This window comes from Pleurodeles waltl, chromosome 8 (assembly GCF_031143425.1).
Source record: "Pleurodeles waltl isolate 20211129_DDA chromosome 8, aPleWal1.hap1.20221129, whole genome shotgun sequence".
In the NCBI taxonomy this organism is placed as follows: Eukaryota; Metazoa; Chordata; class Amphibia; order Caudata; family Salamandridae; genus Pleurodeles; species Pleurodeles waltl.
The window spans coordinates 747852441-747865282 of NC_090447.1; positions in this window are offsets into that span (position 1 = coordinate 747852441).

Below are 12842 nucleotides of genomic sequence, written 5' to 3' on the forward strand. Positions count from 1 at the left end.
GTTCTAAAACAGGCAAAAACACTGATTCTCTCATATTACTCACCATTGCCCTAAAATCAGGAATTAATTCTACTCACCGCAAAATGTATCAATGGCAGTAGATTTGGCAACTTCTGGTGGTGATGGAGAAACATCTGAAGTACTGGGCCATTTTCTCGACCTCTTCTAATGAATACCTAGTAGGCTGGAAACCACCATGGTGCACCAAATTTGGATACTGTTTTAAAAATGGGCAATCTGTATACTATGTCTCTTGCATAGGCTTGCACTATTCATGGTGTTCAGCTCCTATTTAGAGTGTCTCACACTCTCCTGAAATAATATCATGTTAGCTCAGAGATACTTCTCCTTTTGGACTCATCGAATTGTGTATGGGTTAAAGGGATGGTTTCTGAATCTGAGATTTCAATCTGCACTTCCTTTTTAAGTTCTTTCAGTGTCTGGACTTCTGCTAAATCCATTTTCCAGAGCAGTATGTTGGAATTTCCTGTAGATATTCTTGAATGTTTAGGCATGATCAGAATTTTGGAGCGTACTTAGTAATGTTTACTACCCAGATTCAGAATACCTTAAGGTGTTCTGAACTGCTTCCCCTTCCAAGTTGAACATGGTTCACAAAAATTATGACACAGAACTGCTGGCATTTGAGTGGTACCTAGCTTCAGTGTCAGACTTGTACAGCTTTCAGACTTCCTTTTTTAGATGATTGTTGGTTTCACCAGGGCCATTAATAATCATAACTTGTTTTATATAGTGCTTCATACCACATTTATGATGTTTCAAAGTACTGTTATTATATGTTTTAATATCCATTCAGTATGTTAACTTCACAAGACTCATAGGCTGACTTTCAAAGTGCATCAAATGTTAGAGATGAGTGTTAATTCTCAGAGTATCTTGCACTTGTAAAATATGGTTTATATTAGGAAAATATTCCAGTGTTCTCTCTGGGATCCACATGGATGTGAGGGACCGGCTTGGCCTGGTTTCCCAGGTTAGGTTAGGAATATTGATTGGATCTACTCCCCTCTCCATGAACAGGTCTTCATCTTAGGTCCAGCCGCTATGTCCTGCACATCACGGACCTCTAACACCTGATTTCCATTCTCAGAGTTTACGTGCACACTCAAATGCTCTCCTGAATACTGTACTCTACACTGGTGCTTGTAATTTGACACTACTCTGCTTAGGATCTGACATCTGTTTCAGCAGTTATTTTCAAATAATATGGTCCACAATTTAGTGCAGGTCTGTTTCAGTGCCAATGAGTCTAACTGCTGCTGGCACTTGTGGCCGTAATGAGAGAGTGCAGGGCTTTCAAACACATGGTGTGGCTGACCTTGAGAGTGGAAGAAGAGTATTCAATCTAGGAGTACGTTTCTGGAATGCCATCCACATATCCCTTCATCTATACCCACGCAACACCAGGTTCAGAAAAGCCATGAAGAGTACATTCATTGGATAACTATCCCCCTTGCATGGCCCGGGTCAAGCTAATCGATGTAGTAAGATCTCTTCTCAGCCTCTTCCAGAGAGGTTCGTGTCACACACATTTTGTGATTGTTTTTAAAAAGTCATGAATGTTCTTTTGTATGTTTGCTGCTTCGCAAGGGTGTTGATCTATAGTTGTCAGCAATTTTTGAAGGCTTGCCAAAGTATGCCTAGAAATCAGTGACAGACATATGTTTCCAAAGTACTTATGAATTTATGATCACATGTATGGAAATGTGTTCTACATTCAAACCTGTCCCCTGTTTAATAGCACATTCTAAAATATCTTTGCATAAGTTCAAAAGGACTTTTCTGTTATTTTCTCCAGAAGGAAAATATTTTTCACGCTAGAGAAACATCTTTTCTTCACTCACAGTCATTCTGTCAGATTTAGCTGCAGATTCTCACTGCAGAAAGAGGTTTGCTTGATAGGTAAAAAAGCTCTAACAATTTCCAGAGGAGGAAAGTTTGTGAATGCCCGTAAACAAATATGTCCGAGGAGGTCCAGCACTTTCAGTATAATGTTGCATGAAACTATCAATTGCAACCCCTTTTAGATAATTACTTCACCCAAATCTATGTGCGAGTACAACTTTTTGCAGGTGTCAAACCACCTTTAGAGCATGCCAAAAACACATTTTCATTGAAAGAATAGGTATTTAGGTTTGCAAGCTAAACATACGTGTGCAGATAGACTTGAGCATCAAGCCCTCTGATTTATATTGCCAGACTTTACGCATCCCTGCCCTCCCAATGCAACCATTTTTTGGGAAGTTTGTAGCCTTAAAGGCACACAAAAACGTGTCAAAATCAGTAGCAGGGTGTGTGAAAAAGCTTCCAGTGTGTGACTGAATGAGGGAAACTATGAAGTTTCTTTGTAAAATTGGCAAGCAGGTTTCAGCCATCAACTCTGATGACTTGCCATCACAATAAATTAGCAAGCCTGCCAGTGCCAGCAGAGATGCTAGACTTTAATGGTATATGCCGCTGGTCTCTGCCTGTGAATCCTTCACCCAAGTCATTCCTATTTCTTTTATGAAAGATGTTCACAAATTTTGTCTGATTGGAAATTCAGGTAGAAATACAACATTCCCAAATCTGCAGGAATTGCCCAAACTTCTCAAACCTGTGTCAAATAAAGAAATGTGATTTTATCTCCACAAATAATTACGAATTTTGATGTTCCTATTTATAGGTTTTACAGACGTTCTATATGGAACTAGCAGTGTGAATGTTTCTAGTAGTCGTCAAATAATTGTAGAAACCTCAATTCATCTGTCATGATATGTGTTTTCAAAAATAACAAAATAATAACCTAATCCACTTTAAAACACTTCACATCTATTAGTGTCTTTGAATCAGATTTCTTGTTTGTCTTTGCCAATTAATCTTGTTCAGGTGGCCAAAAATATCTTAGTAGTGCTCAATGCCTTTCTTTAATGGTAGATCGGACACCTGGAATGCACGTCCAACTAGAGCTGGTGTGTCCATAAAGCAAAGTAAACTGTGTTACTCAGAAGGGCAATAGGAAGTGCTAGATTGGAATGTGAGTGGCAAAATCAACCACATTGTGGGCGGCATCATGAACTCAGCAACTTGGCTGTTTGTGGCGCCTAACATCTATTTTCTATTCCTGCTCTCAAATATTCTTGGCAAGCAATCTAAGCCAACAGTCCTGAAATGACATATTGAAACCAATAGATTTTGCCAAATCCGAGGTATCAAAACATGAAAAAAAGAGGGCCAGATTTTTTAAAAGTGGCGCTGCACACAGTGCAGCGTCATTTTTCTTGCACCCCTTAGCGTCTCTTAATGCCACTATTTGTGCGCCAAATCTAATATACGGCTCACCATGCCTGTAGTTAGGGAACTAGCTTCAGAATTTTTGACGCTAGTTTGGAGCTTTGCAAGATTAGCGTAAAAAATGTTGACGCTAATCCTGCAAAGTCCATTGAGGCCCATTGCAAACAATGGTGTGCTTCCATTTAACGCCTGCCCTAAGCAGGCATTAAAAGTGGAGAAAAAAATGATGCAAAGAAATATTTTAGATTTCATTGCGCCATTTTTTCAGTCATTTTTCGGTCCCCCTAACAGTGCAGGCATAATGTAGCGCAAAGGGTTACAAAGTGGCGTAATGCATGGAGAAAAAAATGATGCAAAGAAATATTTTAGATTTCATTGCGCCATTTTTTCAGTCATTTTTCGGTCCCCCTAACAGTGCAGGCACAATGTAGCGCAAAGGGTTACAAAGTGGCGTAATGCATGCATCGCACCACTTTGTAAATGTTGTACAGCAAATTTGGCCTCGTTTGGCCACATTAGCGTAAAAAAATGACACTAATGTGGCGCAAGGAGGTGCTAGGGTCTATCTGCCCCATAATTCTTAAAACAAAATCCATTACATTATCGGATTCATAATATCACATTTTTGGTATAGAAAACTTCTGAAACTTAGCATGCAAAATTCATTGTTATTTTTGTTTCAACCTAAGACAAGAAAGAGTTGCAAGAAAGGTTAAACATCACGAGAAACGGAAAAAGGGACACAAAAACAATAAAATGTAAGAGAGGGTACAAATTGAAAGTTCTAATAGCAGCTTCCCGTTTACATAAATACAATGCAACAAAAACATTTTAAAACACTCTCATGCATAAAATAAGAAAACTATTACTCTTACTGATTACTTTTCCTAAGATTGAAATTTTTGCTAAGTAACAGAGATACATACCAGAAAAAAATCATAATAAAGTAATGTGTAAAGTATGAGTAGTTCAAAAAAGAAAGGAAAAGTGCATTTTGAGAAAATAAGTGGGTTCTACGTTTGCATGGCGTACACTCATCACCTAAATATTGTGTGCATATTTACGCCAAGTGCTTTGCATAACTTGCATACACTTAGAATTGTCAATTTTCTTGCAATTAAAATTTTCTTGATACCCACTAAAATCTATCCTTGGAGCATTTACAATATTTTTAAATGAACCTGTTATGCTTTACCATGCACTTAATTTACTTTTAAAAGGACATATTACGCTTATAGGTTAATGGGAATCTTTGGTACAGTAAAAAAAAAAGACACCTTCATTGTACTTGGTGTAAGTTTATTTGTCCATTTAAATGTGCCCTAATTTCACTTAAAAGTGGCACAATCGCAAACTCAAAAAACATATTTCATGACATATTGAGCAAGTCTACAGTATTCTAGACAGATGATGCCATTTGTCTTCCATTTTTCATTTTGTCTATTATATAGAATGCAAGGCAAAAGTGTGCTGCAAGAAAGGTCCTGTACAAGTTACTTTTCATGCGTGCTATGAGTTTAATAGTAGCTATATTTGCGTAATGTGGTTTCACCACATCAGTATTAAGGGATAAACATATGTCGACATGCAGTGCCATGCCCCAATGCCATTACCAAAAAGGTGATGGTAAATGAGCAGGTAAAAATCGACAAAGACATTTGCTAATTGTGTTACCACACTTTGGGGCATATTTACAAGAAAGTGACGCATCAGGACTGATGCACCACTTTTCTTGTGTCACCCTGCACCTCCCTAACGACACCATGAGTATGCCAATGCACATTAGGACAACAGCATCAAAATATTTGATGCTATTGTGGCGCTTTGCATGATTAGCGCCAAAAAATATGGCGCTAATCCTGCAAAGTCAAAGTAGCCCCATTGAAAAGAATGGCATGCATTGCACTACTTTGTAAATATGGCGCTGGGAAATAGCCTCCTTAACGCCGCATTAGCGTAAAAAATGACACTAGTGTGATGCAACGAGGCACAAGGAGCTTTTAAATATGCCCCTTTATGCTTTTTATTTATCCCCAACCGCAATAAAATGACAAATGGCGAGATAAAGCCCAAAAGAAGCATTATATATACAAAATTGTGTTTATCCACCCAATTTAGCACTGTGAGTAAAATGAGCAGTATTGTACTTCTTTTAACTTCATAATCTCAGATGTTTTACACTGTTTAAGTAACGTGTTGATTTGTGACCTATAGAATTCATTATTTTCCTCTGTTTGAAATAGTGTGACATATGGTTGGAAGGTGCCTTAATCCAGTGAAATTCTGTACGATTATTTGATGTTCAAAAGCTCATTAAAATTATGTCATAAATATAGTACTATCCTCAATAGACTAAAAAAGAAAACAAATGCCTGTCTCCATTCTAATATGCACGTGTTAAGTAAAGAAAAGGCAGTCAATCATCCCTAAAGGCAGTGGCAACTGCCAACAGTCAAGGGTGGTGGGGCGGGGGGAGTACTGTGGCGGGGTTAAAAATAAAAAATAAAAAACTTATTGGCATGACGCTCCCGGTCCCGGCTGCCTCCATCGCTCCTCTCTTCCCGGTAGGCACTGGGGCACAGGCTCCCAATCCAGACACTGCTCTCATGCTACACCAAGCATGAGAGCAGCACCAGGATTGGACTCTTGCATAGCAACAAGACTGCTAGACCAGCACCTCTGCATTGTAGGTGTCTGAGTCACTCCCATATTAGTTGGCAGCTGTAGGTCCAACCCTCCCGGCTCCCTAGCAGTGCCTCACCCTAACCCACCTAATCCAAATGATAGCGGTGATATATGGCAGCCTTGCATGGAACTCTGAAAACTCCACAGAGAAAATCATGGTGGAAATGCCTTACCCTTTTCTCTTCACATACGAGTCTCTTACATACGCAGAGGCAAGAAAAGAGATGCAAGACAATTTTCAATACATTTATTGAAAAGACTGTGATCTAAGATAAAACACATGAGCTGCAACGATTAGGATAATGAGGAATAACAAAATCAGGACTGTGTAAATTAAAGATGTAAATATAAACAACACCAACATATTGTCATGAGTATACAATTCCTACCTAAAAGCCTAATCTCTAGCCCCTAAAAGAGAGTATGGCAATCTAAGCCAAATCTGTCCATATTGTGTCCATGTGCAGCACACCCCACCCCGTTACCTTGGTACAAGGTCAGGCCTCCAGTCTCCAGATCAGGATCCGTGGAGGCACAAAGGCTGAGGTATACCGAAAACCAGCCTACAGCATGGATGAAAATTCAGGCTGGAACCCCCTCGAATTCCCTTTGTCCTACAAGATGTTTTATAAGGGACATATTTATGTTAATGCACAGAAGTCTGACGTGGGTATATACCTAAGCACTGGACTGTTTAAGCAGTCTTGGGGCCGGCAATACAAAATATTATTCTGGGTGGAATCGCATGCTGTTCTTGTGATTCCCCCCAAAAATAATATGATACAAAGTATGTCGTCCATAATACTGATAATTACGCTTTAGGAGAATAGAGGCTGATAGTGAAATTAAAACAATGTCACTAAAATAAGCAATAATGAAATGAATAAAAATGAATACAGGAGTGCAGAACATATTAACTAGGTAAAATTACACAGGCTGCAAGCCTAAGCTAAGCTATCACTGTGCCCAACTGACAAACAAAAATGGACCCACGACAAAGGGAGCCTGTGCCATTTCTCCAACCTAGCTGTGAACACAACTGGGTTGGAGAATCGTAAGTGCGCACGTCGGTTTTGCTATATTAAGAGGGCCGGCCAAACCGACATGCGCACTTTACAGTGCCCACCACTCCTCTTTGGCCCAGCTCCGCCCTGCCATAGACTTGCATGGCTCAGACAGTGACAACTAAAAGGATAATACGATTACTTTAGTATCATTTTATTTGTCACTGCCTGACTGAGCAGGGGGCGACGCACCTCCTCTAATACGGAGGAGCCGCCCCTGCCTAAGGGAACATGTCAACACTACCCAGTATACAGCAGCTAGGGCGAATCCTCTGACCTCCTGGTCAGCATCTGCTCACTCTCCTCTGCGCAGCTCTACCTGTTGCTGCTGCTGCTGCCTCTGCTGCAATCAAACTGAAAGCCTGCCTGACTCTCAGTTCGAGGCCCACCTCCACCCGCAGGCTCCCACCTGCGCCTCATCCCTAGTGGCCTAGTAGACACCTATGTGTGAGTATCTGGGCTTGTCATATTTAGTTTTGTCTATTTTTCTGTGCTTTGTCATCTTTATTTTCCTTATTTCTCTTTATTCTCTTTCTTAATTTTCTTTCCTGTCTCTTTCCTTTCAGCACCTTTCCCTCTCCCCGCACTCCTTTTTCCTGCTGCTGCTGCCTCTGCGGCCATGCCCCCTCCCTGCGAAGCGCTTACCTGACCTCCCACCTCCCAGCTGACCCGACCCTCCCGCACCCTCTGAGGTCACCAAAGGCAAGCCCATCTGCGACCATCTGCGCCTGTACTGTGTCCAGTGCCTCAGACCCTGGTCCTCCAACCATCCTTCACTACAACGCAGAAACCCTCCACAGCTGAACACAGGATGCTCTACTTACTGTCATCTTGCATCACCCAGAGACACCCATGGACTGTTATTCTGCCTCCACTGCCACCTCACCCTCACCCCACACCAAACACCGGACCCTCCTGCCAGTGGGCCATCAAACACCCACCCAGAAGGCCTCAACTGCATTCTCCTCAACATAGGCTCCCTACACAAGCATGCAGTAAATTTCTGGGACCTGCTAGACTCCACTTGTCCGGACATCACCTTTCTCACCGAAACATCGAGCAACCTAGCATCAGCACTGGACATCACCATCGTGACCCTTAGTGACTAAAAACTGCTCCGCAAAGACCTGCCTTCTGGACCAGGTGGCGGCTTGGCCATCGTGCACAAATCCACCCTATGTCTGACAGCCAACACAGAAGAACACCCACCCCCCCCACTCAGTACACCTCTGTTTCGAGATCCACGTCACCTCCAAGTCCACATTCTGTGGCACCTTCATCTACAGGCCTCCCGGCCCCCTCCCAGCCTTCAGCATCTCTATCGTCAACATTATATCTTTCATCCAGTGTTTATGTGGTTTATGTCTTAGTTGTTAATGTTTTTATGGGCTGCTTTTCATCTCTGATGGTTTGCAGGCCAGGTTACTATCTACAATAGCTTTGACAATACCCACAAAATCATCTGTTTGACAATGTTTACTCTCTTTTTTAGGTATCTCCAATCCAGAATCCCACAATCCAAGTCTGTGAGGAGATTTATTCACACTTGAAAATTCTGATTTATTCCCCTTTTTAGAAAGTAATAGAAATAGAGAAAGCAGTTGCGCTTCTGAAGAGATCTTGTCTTCCACATCTTCATTTTTGAGACATGCTGATGTTTCTGATTTTTAAAGTGGCATAATAATGTATTTGCATAGTGACCAATATACCTCATAACAAATGTTAGTGAAGGTATTTTGAATAAATCAAGGTATACTTCCAGCAAAAGCTGCAAAACCACTCCAGTAAGTTTGAGTAGATGTCTTTACTGGAATCACAAAGAATACCAGGCCTGCTCTTGAAAATATCCACCACTCATAGTTTCCAGTTCTATCCCTGTCTCCTGAAATTTACTTATGGATACTTTCCACTGACCACATAAGTAAATCAAGTGGGAATATTATTATGTTTTCTCTTCAGGGAAAATGATTTTCCTGTAATGAAGCTTGTTTTCTTAAACCAGGTATTTTCTCTATTCTCCTGCTGGATAAACACATATGCGTGTATCTAGCAGGTATAAGTGCACATGCATTGTTAGTAACTACAAACCTATAAGAATAGGAGTGTTCATTGTTTGTGTCCCCTGTCTTTCCCCTAACTTGAAACATTTAACAGCAGAAAATCCACAGAGTTGTTGAATTTTCCTCTACTATTTTCAGAATTTCAAAAGAGAAATAACTGTTTTGTGCAGCTAAGTGACACTTAGCTGTTCAAAAACCTTAATGAATAGAATCCCACAGTGAAAACATTTTACCACTAGAATGTAATGGGAGAATTACACCCATTGCATAATCAGGGATATCATGAAAAATTTGAAACATTAATTAGTATTAGAGAATGTAGGCTACTTTGTAAAAGGTAGGTGTATGCCACAGTGCGTTAGCATTCCAAATCAGTTAGAGGTTACTGTCTTTTAACTCTCTCTTTGTGTAGACAGTCTATGTTATTTTTATTCCTTAGCTAATACTTAAATGTTTTTAGGTTTAGTCTGATACATTGACAATTTAGGATTGTAGTTTTCTCAGTGGTGATTAAGAATTACCTAATAACATACAATGTCATTTTTAAATGTGCCTATACACTAATAGAAATGTTGGATGAGAACATTTATTACTAAGGAAACACTATAGGGGGTCCTTCCATTCAAGTTACTGATGGGTTCTACCACCCATTTAGATCATTCCGTTTTTCCTGCAGCTGTTGGGGAGCTACTCCATTTACATATTCAAACAAAGTATAGCACACAGAGGATGGTAGACATTATGCAAGCTAATTCATTGCCCCCTACTGCCACACCAATAATGTCCCCAAAATAATACTAGTCAATGCATACAATCTGGATAAAGTGCTTTCATAGTTTTTTCATTTACCCAAGTGCATTTTGAACTGCACCGCTTCTCATCAATTATTATTAATATTATTATTGTTGTTATCATCTGAGTATTCAAAGCATTTTAAATATTTAATACAGAAAGCATTATGATTCTATTATTATGTGGGCACAGTCAATAAATCAATAAAAAGATGTCTCTTATTTTCCTACTGCAGCTTAGTTTTTACATCAATACTCACATATGATATGAAAATTACACATCTACTCTACTATCAGTGAGGTATGATGTTACAATGCCTGCTGCCAGGATCAGCAGCTAGTGCAAAAGGCATGCAAATAATCAGACTGTTGTTTAAAAAATGAAAAGTAAACTATCTGTCTACTTTTACTCCTAACCTATTTCCCCCCAATATTTATTATCCTCAAGTGAAAAGGAGAGATTTGTGTCAGAATGCTTATTTAGTGCACTGCTGAAGGGCACCAAAAGAAAGCAAGAGTCTGTCTGCATGTTAAATCACCTTGTGAACTACAGCTTCCTCAGAAAGTGACTTAGATTAAAGTGCAAAATATATTCTGTAACCAATTACAAGCAAGCTGTATATTGTCATGTTTATTTCAGGAATACAGATTGGCCAATTATTCTACATATCTACAACAATGCATTTTGTTTCATATGAAGGACTAAAATACCTGTGGTTATAAAAATGTTTGATGCAAGGTTAATGGTGTCATCTTGTAATATGAGCAATAAAACACCTCATGTCTGTTACAGGTTATATTGTAAGTCACCTTGTAGTCATGATTGTACAGTGGAACTGGAACTTCTGCCCCACTCCTCCATGTGGGTCCATAACCACAGTAGCTTGCAATATTCTTATAATGCACAGTAATGTATACTGTAGCTCAGAATGTCCAAGAAACACAGCTGCTGTAATCCAAGAGTGATGACGTCTGCACTTTATAATTGTTTTTATTTGTTAACATAGTGTAAAAGACAAATACCTTTATAAAACAATTGATTTATAACAACGTTAAGAACAACCAGAAAAAAAAAATGTAAATTAGTAAATATTACCTATTGAAAGGCTGCTGCTTTTAGTTGCCTCAATATCAATTACTTCCATAGCTAATAACAACAGAGGAGAAGTTTCATCTAACATATTATCATATTTGAAAAGTAAAGGCTTCATGTGTGTGGTTCTATCAATTAAGAAGGTTAGATGAAGAAAGCCATACAGGCCGCAACCTATTAAGAGGTTTGAAAACACAGTGTGTTTTCCTTGTGATCATATGTTACATTTGCAGATGGGTATAACTGATGTGGAACTAAACGCATTCTGACCATGAATAATGGACATCACTCTGATTTAGCAGAGCTACTGCGTAACCAATTTGAAGAAAAAAAAAGTCTCTTTGTTAATTAAGTCCATTTTAAATTGACCCTTTTCTTGTGTAGCTAAAACTATTTGTAAACTATTGAAGTTCTAAGATTATTTTAAAATGTTGCTTATCAAGATCAGGCAATAAAGGAAAGTAAAAATGTGCTGCATTTTCTAATTAAGAAAAAGCAACAAATGTTCTTGTGGAGACAGACTTAGGGTCTGACTTACAGTTTGGTGGATGAATTACTCCATCATAAATGTGATGGATATTCTGTTCGCTGTATTACAAATACATCATATCCTTCGGCTCTTGTAATAAGGCATACAAGGTATAAGTGACAGAGTTGCCCATCCACATAAATCTAAATCAGACCATAAGTTTTTCCAAACTCCTGAACATAATGCTTAGCAATGCCCTTTCCTGTCACATCACCAACTCACCAGGGAAACATTTGCAGAACCCTGAGATGTGAACTACAATAACAACCAGTTTACCAAGGACGTTTTAAACAGTCAGAATGCTGAGGACTCCAATCAAGAATCTCCTACACCTTCTGCAAAAAGGATTTAAAAAAATCTTCTTATGGTCCTAGTTCTTGACTAATTCCAGCTTTCATCTTATGATTCATTAAGGTTCTCCAAAGGTACTCTTCCAAACTTATCACTATTCTTAAGGAGTCTGTGGAATCCACAAATGATTCTGATCTTGTCAAACTTCGCTTTTCTTCAGTGCTGACTACTACCACTGGTTTAAATGTTATTTTTACAGATATATGAATCCTGAGATTCAACTCACTTTCCTTCTTTAGCTTTGTAAAAATTAATATAAGGCCGTAACCCCTCTTACCGTATGCATTTTTCCTCTTCACTGATAGACTTTTCATTCAAATATGCAACCCCCAGCTTATAGTTCTGAACTGCATTTTATTAGCCCTACCTTAGTTTTGCAAGTCATCTTTTGCCACTTCTGTCAGCATTTTCCAGTTTCATTAGGGATGACAAAACATTGTGTTGACTGCATTGATGAAACAAAAAACTGAAAAAAGAGAAGCAAAGCCAACAGCAGAACTCCTCTGGAATGAGGAATTCTACCTTGGGTGTTAAATTTTCGTGACATTTCGATTTTGACTTTCATTACTTTCCTTCTTCGGCTGAGCCCCACCTCTGAGACTGGGATAGTTAAATAACTGGCTATATAACCAAATACTTTAAGTAACAGCCCTATTTTATCAATTAGATATCTATAAGGGTTCTCCTAAGTGTAACCTCATAGCAGAGATTCCTCCCTTTTGGAGACACATGTTGCCAAAAGCAATACAATTATTGAAATACAGTTATGGTTATATTTACTAGAGATAGAACAGAGAGCAGTTTTAAATTTAGCTACCTGTGTCTTTCTGGTCCCCAGGTCTCTTATTTTACTATGTAGCCATTCAACTGATATCAACTCTCGGGGTCATGTGATTTCAGGTGGGGTGAGAAGATGGCTTCTCCACACTGACATCTTGCAAGTCTGCAACAATCATGCTCTAGCTGTAGTTCTCA